This window comes from Pseudopodoces humilis, chromosome 1 (assembly GCF_049639895.1).
Source record: "Pseudopodoces humilis isolate 2021_Gansu_Grassland_sample_001 chromosome 1, ASM4963989v1, whole genome shotgun sequence".
Lineage (NCBI taxonomy): Eukaryota > Metazoa > Chordata > Aves > Passeriformes > Paridae > Pseudopodoces > Pseudopodoces humilis.
Window position 1 is genome coordinate 83,184,487 of NC_142200.1, and position 16,600 is coordinate 83,201,086.

Sequence of the window (16,600 nt, forward strand, 5' to 3'; positions counted from 1 at the left end):
GCCATTTAGACTGGGGTAACATGGCCATGTCTGGCCACAGACATGGAACCACTGCTGTGAGGGGTAGAGAGAGCGTACTTCAGAGGCTTAAGCCATCATCCATCCCTCTTTGGGGTCATCACTTCTTTAAGAGAGCAATCTACATTCATGTTTTGCAAACTGTTTGCCACCTTTCACTTCCCTGAAGAGGCAATACTAAATGCTCAAAGCCCTTAATGTAGTAAGATTTCCTTGTAACCTAAGCTAAATTTTGGCTTTTTCAGTGTAATTTCTGCCCCTGCTGTGCTCTGACTGTCAGCCCTCATTACGTGAGTTGTGCTAACCAAGAGTCAGTGGCTCCAGCCACCCATGGCTGAACTGCCTCCACACCACTAGAAAGCCATGCAGCCACCTTCGTGTGGCACCATGCTCCAGCCACTTTCTCCACTCCCCAGCAAGTGTGTTACCTTGGGGACAGCCACGCAATCACCCCCGGACTTGGATTTTGGCCTGGAATTGTCTTAACCTTCAAGCCGCCCTTAGTGAGGTAACCCTGGTCAAGTGCAGGGTTGTCTGCATCCTCTCACCGTGACCCACAGCCACTTAGAAAAACAACAGGCATCTTTCCTCATGCACGTCCTTTTCAGCGCTCCCCCACTAACCTGCTTTTGTTCTTTCCTGAGCCTCTGCAGAGCTATCAATCTCCCTGTGACAAAAAGTGTCAATTTTTCCAACTATAGCAAAGTCATACAGAAATGCAATAGCATTTCTTGGCTCATTAATAATTCCAGAGAGGTAGCAACATTTTTCCTCTTTTGTATGATTGACAGGCTGGTTTTTCGTTTCATATTAAACACCATAGGTAGACATTAACTAGCTAAACAAAGATACTCTTATTTCCCTAAAATGATGCTTTAAATATTTCACGTTCCAATCACCTTTCTGGTGCAACATGAATTCCTAATAAAATCATTAACTAATAAATGCTCCTCTTTGATATGTTAGTAAGAGGCCTCAATATGTCCGTATGTTGCCATAAAGCTCTTTAATACTAGAGAAACTTAGAAAGACGCTTGCATTATTTACTTATAAAAGGATCTCGCCAGTATTTGAGGAAGAAAAACATGGAAATCAATATCAAGGAACATAAACACAAACAAGGAAGATATTAAATTAAGCCACAGTTGAAAAGTTCCTTCTCCAATGAGTACATGGTGTGCAGCCAAAAGCCTATTTTTATACTACAGAAAGTATTTAAGTGAGCACATCTGCAATAGGCTTCTGTGGGAACATATACGGGGGAATCTTGTTCACACAATGCACTCAGGTGGTTTCACAGACAGCAGACTTGCAGAGCACTGCAGGTGGCTTCTGCCCACCACCCCTGCCCCACGCTGCTACAGAAAACTGCTTCAGCCCGACTTCCCAGCATTTTCAAGATCTCTACGCATATGGCTGTGGCTTTTCCTACTGCCTCTCTGGTTTTGCTGAAAGGGACCGTGACTTCCTACACGTCAGCTTTCCCCCACTACTTCCCTGTGGGAAGCAGGCAAAGGTACGTCTTTTTGCCAGATCTTGAGTCTGCTGGATGTGTCTGAGGAGAGCGCCTGCCTTGCACTCCTTTTGGGAGCCCCTGGCCCTCCCACACCCAACGTGGCATTCTGGATCGATATGAAGGGTCCCCGCGTTACAAGCGTCTTCCCAGCAGCTGAAATTACTCCAGCAGAGCCAACTGCAACTGCAATGCCCAGGGGAAACAGCAATTCCTGACAGATACTATCTCCTGCCTTCAGATACAATGTCAGCAGTGCTCTTCGCTTATCTTAGTGACTGATAAGAGGAAGTGGCAAGGTAATGTTGGACCTCACAGGAAAAACCTGAAGAGCAAAACTTTCACAGCTGAGCAAAACCAGTCCCTTTTAGTCCCTCTTCTCTTTAGCTTGCAGAAATGGCGAGCTCTGTAAATGTTTTCAATAGGCTGCAATTCCTTTTTGTGCAATTATAAATATTTTAACATATGACATCAGTACAATATGTTTTCATTGTGTTTAGATCTCTTTAATTAGGATGGGGCCTGAGTTCTCCTTGCTGCCTTTGGTACTTGGACTTGGCAACCAAATTTGTTTTGTCTCAACTTACTGTTCTTTCTTTCAGTGCAGAAGGAGCAACACGCACTTTTTTATTTATTGTTCTTGATAATTGGCTTCATTTTCAGTCAGAACTGATCTGATCATCATGGAAAAAGAAATAAAACACATAAAAAAACCATTAAGGGATATTTATCTCCAAGTTAGAAGGGTAGTGAAAATATCCAGAAGGATGAGATAAGTGGTATTTCTAATCTAACGGATAAAATCCCCACTTAAACATCTACAGAGGATGATACAGCTTTCAAATGCAACTATTTATGTCCTTTTATTTCTGGACTTTGCACTTAATATGGCGGTTAATTTATAGCAAGCAAAGGCAGAATTTACAGGACTGCAATAAACCAGGAGCCCGTTCCTGACATAAAAGAAGTCAGTGACACGCCGTCCGTTCCCCCTCCATCACATGGGCCATAGCTGCACGCTGGGTCACACCTGGACAATGTCACCAGCTGCAGCAGTGGGCCACCCCAGGTACCCACCACCCCTTCCCCCTTGGGTGAGGACCCCACCCAGTTGCTCCAAAAAGGCCTCAATGCCCTCCCAGTGACAAGTCCCAGCACCCTGAAGCCATACTGGGAAACTTTGGGATTATTCATCCTGTAGCTGGAGCCCCTGTGTGCCGCTTAGTAATGTGAGAAGTGACAGCAAAGGGGACTTTCCATGGCTTGTTCAATGTTTCCTGGTAATGGCTTAGGTGACAAGCAGGCCCAGAGGCTGGGCAGAGGGGACTGTTTTCACTGGAGTTTACACGAATGTGGGCAGGAAACTTCTGTTTGGGTACATCTGAGTACCAGAATTAGTCTACAACTTTTGCTTGCTTATTTGTGGTCATCGAAATTGAGCTGCTGCACCGCATTATTAGTCAAGGCTGATACTAAAACAACTGAATCTCTAGAACATGGAAGCAAGCTAGTTAGAGTGAAAGATTACAAATTAGTAAAGTACATGGAGTAAGAATGCAACTCCCTTTGCCAGCCAATACAGCAAGGACAACTGGTTTTTTTCCCCCCTAAGCAAGCTGACAAGGAATGCTAAGCAGGGCTCCATTTGCTCTTGAGAGAGAGAGGCTTTTAAAGTAGATTTAAATGTATTAACTAGCATACCAAGATGCTTTATGAGAAATCCTGGCAATAGAATTACTGAGGTTGACAGCACATTCAAAGTGAGAAATTAAATCATAAATGGTGTTCCCTGTCTAATCCCATTCATTTCAATCACTACAAGAAAAAAACTTGTCATAGAAAGAAAAAGAGCTAAACTATCATGATGCCTGGGGACTTTCTGATTCTTTCCTTGATGTCTCCTAGTGGCATCGCGAGGGAGTTTCATCCTGTGATTCAGCCAACTGGCCAAAGACTGCACGTACCTGGGTCTGATTCTCTGCTCTCTGCCTGGCTTCAGGCACATCAGCTCATGGTCTGATCCCAAAACAGCAATTGCAAGCATTTAAGCAAGACATGGGCTCTTCATGTCTCTGTAAGACCCACAGTGAGAACCAAAGACCCCAGCTGGGCACCACATAGCCCTGGAGCTAGGGAACTTGCTGGCTCACCACAACTTCACTTTTCAAAGCAGCCCAACCCAAGGAGGCAGGACCTATGAGCTATGGAACCAAACCAGTGGAGCATCCCTACCCATGACCAACTTCTCCCACCTAACAGCTCCTTCCTTTTCTCTAAGCACAGAGTGGTGGTGGTCTCCAGGCCAGCAGTTAACATTTACCTAGGGACTGGTTTTCTCTGCGTCCAGTCTGATGGAATTCAAGGTTCCCACTACCATGGAAAGCAGCCTAACCATCTGAACCAGGGTGAGGAAAAGAGCTCAAGTTTGGAAAAAAGGAGATAGCACAATACAACCACAGACGAACACCGAGAGCTGAACTCAGTACGCTGTACGAAGTGCCTGGGAAATCAAAGCTTACAGCGTGTTCTCCCGGAGAAAGAACAGTGCTGCAAATGTAACAAAAATACACGCTCTGGGTCTCCTTGAATTAAAAGGAAGTATCTCACTATACAGCATTGAATGCAATGCATATGATGTGAAAGTATTGAAGTAGTAACATGAAAGAGATGGATATTTAGGTTTTAAAATCTCCAATTGTAACACAACTTACATTATTCTTTTTCTTTAAGGATACAAAATTTGCATACAGAAGAGGGAAAATGTTTGGAGGATAAAAATAAGGAGGAGTAACATGATCCTCAGTTCAGATCTTCCTTGAAGTATTGAAAGAAACCAGAAGGAAAGCAGAGGCAAAGCTTCCAACAATACTGTAAGTTACACAGTAAAAGTCTTCAGGAGCACATGTCTTTGAAGTACCACGGGGAAGACTCAATCCTATTACAGCCCTCCTGAGGAAGTGTTAATCTTCTAGACAAAGAAACCAAGGCTCACTTTTTATGAACCTGTATGTACTTTTGATTGCTTCTGGCTTGGTTTATTTGTTTCTTTAAGGCTCATCAAATCTGATTTTTTTCCTGAACCACTAAACCTACAGTTCAACTCAAAGGCAAATGGAAGCTGCTATGAAAGATCAGACCACTTTCTTTTGGGAAGGGTGAATTTATGGGCCTGTATTCTACTGTTATTGATGAAATGCCATCATTGTGGAAATCAATAAAACAGCCTATCGCCAAAAACAGCACTAGCACTAGGACTGCATTCTTGATTTAGAAATTGCTGGCTATGTTTAAAAAAAAAAAGCAGAAAAGAAGACAAAATGCATGTTTTGTGAGTTCATAAAAAGGCAGAGTGCTAGGAGATTAGCTATATTGATAAAATGTAATCCTTTTATGTTGGAATTAAAAAGGATTCAAGGTTTATATTTCTGGTGCTTTAGACTGCACTTGTCATAAATAAACCAAACTTACTATAACATCGTGGCACTGTCTGTTGGTGAAAATTTATAAATCTTCCCGTTTATTAGGATTACTGTTATTACTTTATGGGGAGGGCAATCAAATCCAAACTCTGGGCCTTTTTTTATCTTCCAGAGACAGATGAACAGCCTTTGGTTGGGGATTTTTTTTTTTTTTGTATGAAAACCAATTACTGGTCTTGACTGAAGCTGAATTCAATTCTTTTTTTTTGATGTTCTGCGGTGCACTTCTGAGCAGCTTTTGCAAGCTATGACTAGAGTAGAGCATTTGCAGTCCCTCCAACAAAACAGAAGAAGTATTTGTAAGCTCATTACTACCAGAATAACAGCATGCATACAACTCACAGTTTGTTCTTGCAGCAATGATGAAGAAAATTCACAGTATGAGCAAGGGGAAAATCACAGTGAACAATTTCTGATTTATAAAATCAGTTAGGGTTGTTTTTTGGTTTTTTTAGTTTAGGTGTGGATTCATTGCATCAGATGTTTTTCATCATCTCCACCTTCTTGCAGAAAGGTTGGCAAGCTGTCAAGTGAAGCATGCATCTTATACAAACCTGTAAACCCTTGCTCAGGAGGCCTTCAAAATGAGTTTCAAGAATTGGAAGAAATTTTGCATTTCCTTCTCCTTTGCAAGGATCAGTGATGCCATATTCACCCTTGCTCTCAGTGAGCAGGGGATTGGCTGCCTGTGGTTTGCCCGCTGTTCCCCATGAGCCCATCCTTGTTCCCAGGCTGTGCATCATCCTGCCTCCCAACCAACAGGAAATGCTGCACACAGCCAAACCATGGAGGAGAAGGATTTGTTACTTCTACATGGACTCCACCTGGTATCCAACACCAGGATCAAGACTTAAAACCCAGCAACCCTGCATTTGCTGTGGCACTACTGCTGTTTTGCATGCACACCGCAAGCTGCTCCAGAGTAAGTAGGGAAAAAAATGCACCATGGAATTTAATTATTACATTAATTTGATTTTTCTAAACAGCAAAAGGGAATAAAAAAGAATACGGGAGTAGCTTCAGACGTAAACGAGGAGTGTATCCCATTTTGGACTGGCTCACGTGCTGTGTATGGCACAACATGTAGTTTTCTTCTTTTTGTTTGTTGTTTTCAGTTTAGGTTTTATCCAATTATATATCTATTGTGTGACAGGCCTGGCATGAGAGATCCCATTTACAGGAAATATTTCTGAGATCACAGGCCCTGCAGGCTAAATGCAAACACTGGAGCAGATGGTAACTGATCCAGTAGAGCTGTACCTAGGGGTGCTGGAAGGGGGAAAAGACTTGGAAAGTAAAGCCGCTAACAAAATAACCTCGCATTATTAAAAACTACAACCAAATCAGCCCAGCAAGCAGCTAGGGACCTCATTAAGGATGCCTCTGACCACTGCTGCAGACCTGCTCAGGGCGAGGGTCTGGGGGTGGGAGGGAGGACAGGCAAAAGAGGGTGCTTGCCTATGGAATAACTTGCTACCTGCCCAAGAGCAGAGCAGAGGGGGTGCTCTGCCCATTGAGTAATCACCACTGAACAGCGGTGAAAGTCATAGAGGAGAAATGGGAGAGATAAGTGTCAATCCACTCTTTAACACAGTCATTGCCAGACTCTCCCTCTGGAACGGCTGGGGGATGCTGAGACCAGCCCTGTGAGATGAATTCCCTCCCCTTCCTAACAGTGCGGTATCCGTGTCCAGCCGGCCCGCTGATGCTCCTTTTCAAGCAGGTGCCCTCTAGACTGCATCTCCTCCTGGGTGCACAAAGCTGTGCTGAGGCTGGGTCAGCAGGAGGAAGAGCTGACCAGGTTAACAGGCAGCTTCACTGCACAGGTGAGCTCAGGTGGCGCAAACACCACTTACCCTGGGGAACAGTGCAGATTGAGGAAGGAAGCTTGCATCAATATGCTCCCTTTCTTGCACCAAAAAGCACCCTTTTGATGATAAATCTGCATTTATACTAGGGTTGTAGAAGTGCTGTGACAAGAAATCACAGCCCTAATGAACCGTACTGTAGCAGGAAAACAATTCAATGACAGACCTGCAAAAGCAGGTAACTCTGTCTCCCCATCTATTTAAGCAGCATCTATCACAGTGCATTTCCAACCTCGATGGCACTATGACAGTACCTCAGTATACTGACATTAACTTGGTTTTGAACACGAGGGGAAACACAGAGACCGGATGATAAAAGTGAGATTCCAGACCAGTAAATGGGAACAGCTGACCAAAGCCCTTGAGAAACACTGACTCATTCACAATCAGTATTTCAAAGATTGGTAAAAGTTACATCACTTTTTAAGGCAGAGTGCAAAATATCAGCTTAAGTACTTCACCTACTTTATTTTCAGGAGAGGGACTAATTATACCCACTTAAAAACTTATTTGTACTGTTTCATCTTTACTAAGTAGGGTTTCATTAAGCTAGCAGTGATCCCTCAACTATGTGTTTTTTGTCAATTCTGTTCTTGTCCCTTTGCTCTCTGTCTGCTTCTCACTCATTTGAGGACTTATCTTTCCATCCTTTAGCCTTCTGCACTTTTTCACAAAGCAAACAGGCAGGTTTGCTCTGATTTTCCTTGCAGATGATGCTCCCCAAGCCACAGGGGAGTCCCCAAGACTCCCTCTCACAGTGGTCAACTCCTTTTTTGTTCGAAGCAGGGCACAGCATCCAGCTGAGACTTCCCCAGCGTGGAGTCGCTGTATAAAGGTTTCTTCACACGTCTTGCATCTCACTCCCCTCATGTGACTTTTTCACCCTTTGGAATGCAAAAATAAGCCTTGATTTACATGAGCAGTCCAATTTTACCAGGATCCTCTAACACAAACCTCCCTGCTGCTGCTGAGTCCTGTTTAAATCAAGAGGCCTTCACATGGGTGAAGATGTCTTAAAGAACGATCAGGATGTAACTCTGTCACAATTATTATGATTTGGTAACATTTAGCAGCTGTGTTTTTTTGCTGCAGACATCAGTTTTATAGCTGAAACTGTTCCTTTAATTTTTTTTGCAAGAGTGTTTCACTATTTTTTTGTCATTGTTGTTTCCTGGACTCCTAAATATAGCCAAGTGGAATAACTAGCACCTCTGTAAACTGTTGGTTAAATGCCACACTGAGCTTCATTTTGCTCTCTAAAAGGCCATTTAAAACACATCAGACTTGTACAGCTCAAAATTTAGGAAATTATTTACATTCTGGGAATAACTTCTAACCATTTCCGCAGGCTTTTCTGCCTTTAATACATGTTAATGCTATTCCCATGAAATAAAAGCGTGGCCTGAAATATACCAGGTATAAAATAAATGGCACTTCAAAGTTTAAGAAATGCAATTGAGAAATGAAAAACTGTGAAGGCTGCTCTGCTGTCATGAGGTGTTTTGTCACCAGGATGTTAAACAGCAAGTAGTCTGCTTTAGGCTTCATGGGACATTTTGGTCAAACTCACTGGTGGCAGATGAAGTCACTGCTGCTCTTAACCTGACGGAGTTGAGTTCATTTATGTCATCAGTTAGTATAAAGATGCACTACTTCAAAACACCATGGAACTGAGGGCCACATTCCTGCCTGAAGGGGAAGTAAGATGCCCATCCGTCTTGTGTTTACGTGCCACAGAGTGTAAGATGGTGAATGACACTGCTGTTGGAGACAAGGCCAGGAGTTATGGAATCACAGGTTGGAAAAGACCCCCAAGATCACCGAGCCCGACCATCACAAATCCCTCACTCCATCCTGAAACTCAACCACACACACCAGAAAGCTGAGGTATGGGGATCAGTACTGGAAATCACAGTAAGTCCTTAGTGATCCAGATGCCTGTTCTACATCCCTTTACTCCAAAGTAATTTGAAATAATGGAAGCCCTGAAATCCCTCTGAGAATAAGACTGCCTGACCCACAGAGAGTAGAACTTGCTTATTTACTCAACTTTCTGTCAACATTTAAAAGAATTATCATTCCCATTTTGCAGTAACTAAGCTGTTTGCCTAAGGTCACAGAGAGAATTAACGTTAAACTAGATTACACAGTATCGTAGTTCCCATTCCTGTGGTCAACCAGCTACCATCTGATTAGGTCACCTCAGCACATTTAATTTAAAAAGAATGTTGAATCTAACACTTTGCTGAAGAAGTCCTTGGGTCTTCAATAAAAAGTCATGTGAAAGTGAGAGAGGGAACAATAAACAAGAAAGTTTCCTACATCTCAGTAACTTGCAAGTCCAAAGAGACAAAGAGTAATTCAAAGTACTGAAATATCGTCATTTGCTGCAGAAAAAGTCACATAAAAACTCTTGGCTTTTGGGGCAGAGCTGCAGCCCACAAGGCCTGATCACTGCTGCAGCTCAGGACCAGGGCAAGCAGCTTTGGGGAGGCTGAGTTTTGGGGAGGTTTAGCAGTTACTCTCTCACAGCCCCAGCCCTCCATGCAAAGGCACTGCAGCCTGCCCAGAAGGTTATTATGAAAATTAGGTAGAATGAATACCACTCAAAACGACTTCCTGTATTTTTCAGCTTTAAAACAAGCAAAGGGGCTGCAGGACCTGTCCAGACATCCACATGAAGAGAGCCTCTCAGAAACACCAATCATCCTGTGCTGGAAGGGAGACTGGAAAGGTTTTCAATTATGAACTGCATTCCTCTTCCAGGTGCTGATGAAACCCACAACACCAAAACAATTAAGATGTTTTCCAAGTTTTTTTTTTATATTTGCTGAAAGAGCTGGAGCTTCTCAAAAGAAGAGAAACACATGTTTTTTGCAAGGCCCAGTTATTCCTTCTGTTACCACTAGCAAAGCAGCAAAGCTGTCTGCCCAAACAAATTTGCAGCACCTCACAAAAGAGCACTTGTCCCCCCGCACTTTTAATATTCTCAAACCATCCTGATCTCTGAATTTGTGCTTTGAAGCAGTAGGAAACATATGATGACTTTGCTGAAAATATCTATTCAACATAATTTGCTGACAATTCCAAACATCAGCTAGCCTTCTGTACCTGTGGTTATTTAAACAGAGCTTGTTCAGTTTGCCTGCCAAGCTATGTGCTCCTGAAGTCACCGTTCAGACCGCTGAACCACTATGTAACACAAACTGTGACGACAGGTCTTCAGTAGGCTCAAAACAAGCCCTGCAGCACATCCACAGAGCCCACTGAAAGAACAGAGCTCAGCTTCATCTGGGATTACTGAAGAGCAGCTATTTATGAATTCTTCCACAAGTTGCCAATCCTTGCTCTGCAATAAGAGTGCTCTGTTCCTCTTCAGCCAAAACCAGTGCTGCAACACCCGTAAGACTGTTGAGGAGCAACGTGGCTTCTTTCAAAAATTAAAAGACTACTGGTTCATGGATTTGTTCTGGAGCAACTGCTCTTCCATACCTGTCTCTGAATAAAACATGAGTAGAAAAATCACAGGACATTTGCATCATCAAAAATGTCAAGCTATAGGCTAGTGAGATATGTTAGTCACATAGTCATGTAGTGCACAGGTCACTACAAATATGAACAGAGGAGGTTAACTAACACTCCTGGATGAGCTGAATAAAGAGTCGTTAAGAAATTGGAACAGTCACTACAAAACCTTAAATCAGAGTCTCTACTGGCAGAACCACCACGTGTTTTCCAAAGGAGATCTCTCTGTGGTATCATCTTCCATCTGTGGTGGTGTTTTTCTATATGTATATATGTATATATGTATATATGTATATATGTATATGTGTATATGTGTATATGTGTATATGTGTATATGTGTATATGTGTATATGTGTATATATGTATATATGTACAGGGTTGCATTTCAATCAAAGAAATTATAGTTATGTACTTAAAGAAGCTTTACTTAATGGGCAGGCAGCAATTCAAAATAATGTATTCATCCATCTATGCAATGTGGTCTCTGCCCATGAAAATCAGAGGCTTCACAGCTGCAAGAGGAGGATGTAGGATGCCTTTCCCCTTGTCCACTTCCCCTGGCTCCCATACTCTAAAAGGTCCTACAGCTCTACAGCTCTGGTGGTAATTTTGCCAAGCAGTTTTATTGAGCCTCTCCTCCAAACTCCCACACAGCAGAAGTATCCAGCTTGCATCCGCATCTTGTGTGCTAGCATGGAAGAGAGCTTGAGAGCTACTGCTACACCCACAGCTGTTTTCCGTGAATCTGAAGAACACAATCAGCTTAAATGTTTCTTTGAAGATAGACCATCCTTTTCCTGTGGCCTAATTTAGACTCAGCATTAAAAGCATATAAAGCTAAAACTGGAAAATCAGTCATAATTAAACTTGTAAAATACAGAATCTATTTTTCATTAAACAATCTCAAATTCTACGTTTTTTCCCCCTCATTCAGTTTCCTACTTTGAATGGGAAACATTATAGCAATGACCTACTCAGTTATGAACTCCAGCATTTCTGATCTGCAAGTAGAACACCACCCAGAGTGAAAAAACATGGCTTTGAATCTGACTCAAATTGTACCAAGGTCAAGTGAGACCCTGCTGGAACTGGGATGATGCCCACAAGGACTGTAGATCTTCTGAGACAAGAGCATGAGTGCAGAAGAGTGCAAAGGCAATAGCAGGAGGACAATAACCATTGGACTTTTGATGAAAATGAGCAGCTGTTGGGTGTTAGGGTAAGCTGCTAAACAACGCTCTACCGCCAGTGAGTAAGCAGTTCCAGGGCATGCTTGGTAGAGGAAGCGTCATAGTGGCAACATGCACAGTTTTAAAACATGCAACATCTTTGATGCAGCAGGAGAAACCAAAGTTGTGACATACTCAATAACCTGTTGGGCTCAGAGCTCAGGGCCCAGGTTGGGCCCAGCTGACGATACCACCTCCACACAAAGGGCGGTGTGCAAGGAGCTCCCAAAACGCCACAGGACAAGAAGTCTTGACAGGTCCTTGTAAAATCTGGGAACTATGCTATCCATTCTTCAGCACCATCTGCTGGTACCGTACCTAGCGTCAAACTGCAGGTTATCTGCCTGCAGGCCGCGGCCAGACGCTGCTTTCCAATTCCACCAAGGCAGCCACGGACCCCACTAAACCCGGGGTCCCTCTGTCACTAACAGCAAGGTGGATACGTCCCAGTGACACTGCTGGAACTTACCAAACTCCTTCCTATGCTGAGACATCTAAAGCTTAGACTTGAACTATCTTATGTGGTACCAGGGGCCTGGATAAAGGCTGTTCCGGCTCAAGGAATGAGATGATGCATTCCCATGACCAAGGTGCTCCTGACCATACCTGTGACACTGACCTATAAATATCCTTGGCTCTGCTGACCAGAGTGCTATCTGACAAGTGCTATCTCTTCTTCTTCAAGCCTTTATCACCTTTTGGCCTTCAGTCACATCTAAGTGGCATCATCACACGCGAGTGACTTGGATGCCACTGCTCTACTCATTCTAGAGTGACTTCGGGAGGACAAGAGTCCAAGTGCAAGGCACAGCAGCGTCCCCAAGGATGGTGCCCATGCTAATCACATGCAAACAGACTGGACTTGCATGGGGGAAGGGCAGGCCACCCCAGCTGAGCCTCCCCCAGCTGGAAAGGTTTGTGTCTCACCCTGCAAGCTCTGAGTAGCACTCAGGAAAACAGCCCCCAGCAAATACTGCAAGTGCGGGTCACAGCTGGTTAGGCTGCTTCTGGAAAGCAGAGCAGTTGAAGGAAATATTCCCACTAATAGAAAGAGGCTTTCTGGGGCCATGTGGACAGTTCTGGAGATCGGAATCAATACAATGCACAGGCTCTCATCTCTGCTTCAGTATCCCCATGCTCTGTTGTTTCATTGCTTTAGCTAATGTTGGGAAAGTGCTGACAGGGATTTCAAAGGGAAGTTTCTGGTCTAAACACATTGTTGAATCCAGGCCCTTGGTAGTTGTTTTGTTGCACAAGAGAAAGGAGGGAAAACACTGAATAAAAAGCCCACTGCAAGCACTTTCCCAGGGTGCAGACACAATCACTCCAAGGGCTGAAGCCCGGCCAGTCCTGTGCCCTGTCACCCCAGCCACCAAGCCCTTCACGCCACCCCGCCACTCCTACCGCACCCCTGCCAGCCCAGCACCCAGCTCCTAAGTGGAGACATTTCCCAGGGATGGTTACTGGGTTACTTTGTAGAGCATAGTCTGAAGAGAAGATGAAAACTACCGCTGGCAAAAATAATTCCAACTGGGATTTTTCAGTCTGTTTTGGGAAGACATAGTACATGTAAAGACCAAAAGAAAAAAAATCATCTTTCTTATCTTACTGCCTAAGAAAGCACCTTTGAAGAACCAGAACAAACAAAATTTACCCAAAAGGGAAATAAAGGAGGACCCAAATAAAGATGATAACTACTGACATTCTACTTTAAGCCAAATCTTTAGATCTGAACACGGAATTTAAATATGCCATACATAATCCTGGGAGAAGTGAATTTCAACCTCTGTTACCCGTGGCTTTCTTCCTGTTTGGTTCAGTCATTTAAAGGAACAACTTTCCCCTTGAACTCTAATCATTTTTGAATGAATTATTAAACAGCCTGACTTTACAAGCAGATTTCCTTTTATATACAACAGCGCACAAATAAAAGAGGAAACTGATTAAACAGGGAACATGACAGTATTCATTTGACAGCATACTTTGTAAAAACCAAATTGGGCATGTGTGGTGCATGTGTGTACAACTGCTGGCAAGGAGGGGTGGTTTCTTTTTCCAGTCTTCCCTCTCATTTAGAATAACTGTGTGCTGTTCTGGCACTTTTAATTTTAACATATCCAGCTAATTATGATCATTTTTAAAGCTGGCAGTGCCTCTTTAAAGAGATAAAATATTTTAGCTTGCAATTATGTTTATTTCTATAGCTTTATTTTGAAGTAATGGAGCTGAAGTTGCATTCCTGAATGGCTTGTATTTCATCTAAAAAAAAAAAATGCTAATAACTACAGAATATATAACTTATTTCTTCTTCTAGCATATATATTATATCCATAATAAAAACCAAGAGATGCTGCCAGCTCTCTTATAAAAACTCATGGCAGTAAGAAGTCTGTGTTCTGCAACTTCATGTACCAACTCTTGACTGATAAAAGGTTCTTTTGAAGTCAATTATAAGCATGCAGTACCTTAAAGGGACTAAAGTGGAGTAAAATAGCTAAATACGACTAAATTTTGTGTGAAAGCAACCACTTTTACAACAGCAAGGACGTAGGATAAATGGGAAGAGTTTTCCCCTATCTCCACATGTTAAAGGAAAGCTGCTCTCAGAGTGGGTGGGCACACAGGACCAACCACTGTTTCATGTCTGCTTACACTGGGGCTCGCTGATGACCAAGGAGCCACAACCATCCACACCCCTGTACTCTTCATTGTGGCATTTCTCATCTGTATTACCTTTGCAATAAAGACTTTGCCTTCCAAGAACAATTTAATCTAAAATGTAACAGGCAGAGCTCCTTTAGCTCTGGGTTTCCTCTGTAACACATTTTATTTTCATATCCTTTCTGTCCATTTCTGCAGAGGGCAAGCACATCCAGTAACTTACATGTTTGTCTGTATTAGATACTTTTAGCTTCCCACATGACTTCCATTAAAAAGAAAAAGGTTTTAAAAGAAAGAGATTTATGAGCAGCATGAACATACCAGCCAGCTTTCTTTCAGAAAATTACAAATCTATGCAAGAACATGATGACAAGATGATTTTGAATGAAAGTAACACCAGCATAATCCAAGCCTGGGAAATCATTCCTCTGAAATGATGTTCACAAAACACTAAGGCTGATTTCTTTGGGTGCAAATTGGACTGTGAATCTCAAACTACAAGGTTACTCAGAGCAACCTTGATTATCTCTGTAAAACTCTCCCACATTCAGAGAACCAGCACAAGCCTGCCCAACACCAAGTGCCAGCTGAGGCTCACTGGGAGAAGCGCTGTGGCGCTGATGCCTTGCCCTGACCCTCGGCACTGGGGTGAGGTGTGCCCATAGCGAGGAAGGGACCTGCTGCCAAGTGCTACACCCGACACCGAGCAGCCAGATCACATACCCTGTTACCGGCACGCAGCAGAGGACATGGATCCTCTTCGGCGTGCGATCCTGAGACCTCGACTGACGCGGATGTCCAAGGACTGCTTGCCAAGATACTGACTGCTGCACTGGGCCCTGGGGTCATACATCAAATGTTCACATGCACTGACAGATGTTTATGTTGGTCATCCTGATTTAACTCCCATTACATCATTTACCAAGCTACTGATGTTATCATAAACGATTAAACAAGCCGGCAAAGGGGACTCGAATACAAAGTTGATTCCCTCATGGTATGAGGGCATTATCACTCCAGACTGTGTCTTGCTCTTAAATCAAATTGAACAACTGCACAGATTCTCTGATTCATTTGAACTCTGTATGGAGAAGTGCTCTTTTTTTTCCAGATGACTGATTTCATTCATCATTTGACCACTGCAGGATGAATGAAAGGTATTAAAGGGTAAAGAAGGGGAGTCAGACTTGGAATCACAAATTATTAGTGTAAAACTAAAAACAGTTTTGTACTTCAATTAAAGAGCTGCTCAGGCTGGGATTCATTTAAACTACCTGAATTCTTCAAAGTCTGCTGCATTATTTAGTGCTTCCAGTCACTTCTGGTTTGTGTCTGGACTATTTTAACATACTGAAAATAACTGAAAGTTCTGAGGGAGCAAAATTAATAAGCAGAGGAAGTCCTCAATCTAGAGTGTACATAACATGCTTGCTGCCTGACACTGAAATACAGTATTATCAAATACAAGGGGTTAAATTTAAACTCCATGACCACCTTCCTTGCTTGCTTGGTTGTCATTAGGTGTGGGGAGGGAATAGGAAACACTTCACACATCTTGTTTTCCGCTTCTAATATATTTTTGAGTTTTCTAGTGCAGGATTTGCTTGGATGCGTAATCACTGTGGAATGGCTACTATACTCTTGCTTCACTGCATAATTCTTTCCTTTCCTCCTTCTGTAGGATTCCTCATGAAAATAGGCACTTTGTGTTTTTGGCCCTAAGGACAGAACATAATGTACTGTCTCTAGGAAAAAATTTTAAAAAAGAAAAAATCATTAAAACATTTTCCACTACTTAAAAAAACCTCGACACATGAAGTACTACTGTATTTCTGTTATACACATGACCTCATAGACAGACGTGTGCATCCACACACACGAATTCATTCAATTTTCAATTTAGCTATTTATAGAACTCTATAATTTTTCCTGGCTCAAGTTTTAGTAAGCCTTCCCTGATGGGGTTCAGTTCACACGGTTTCGCAGCCTTTAATTTTGCTTCAAGTTCACATCCACAGAACGCCCCTCCCCGACCCTGCCTCCTCCTAGAACCTCATTTAATGTTTTGCTGATTAAACTGGCCCTTTGCTTTCCTGAACTCATCACAAAAAGCAGCAGGTTTTTTCTTTCCTGAGGAGCTGTGTGTGTCTTGACAATTTTTCTTGCAATCTGCTAGCAGCACTGCTCAGGGATCCAGTTGCTTTGGTCTACAGCCACTCTTTTCTTGCTGATGTAACATGTAATGCACACTTCGGAGCTCTTGGTGGAGAGACACATAAGAGTCTTCCAGCCATATTGTTTCTCCCT

At 42.9% G+C, this 16,600-nt stretch overlaps 1 protein-coding gene and 1 long non-coding RNA gene across 2 annotated transcripts in view; one reads left to right on the forward strand and one right to left on the reverse strand.

Annotated features, from left to right (window-relative positions):
- Nucleotides 1–16,600, reverse strand: part of BCL2 (BCL2 apoptosis regulator) — a 95,969-nt gene that overhangs the window by 63,607 nt on the left and 15,762 nt on the right. The window lies entirely within an intron of this gene.
- Nucleotides 1,285–5,004, forward strand: LOC148185141 (uncharacterized). Its single transcript, XR_015773261.1, has 2 exons — nt 1,285–1,830; nt 3,437–5,004. It is a non-coding gene; the product is annotated as an uncharacterized LOC148185141 (long non-coding RNA).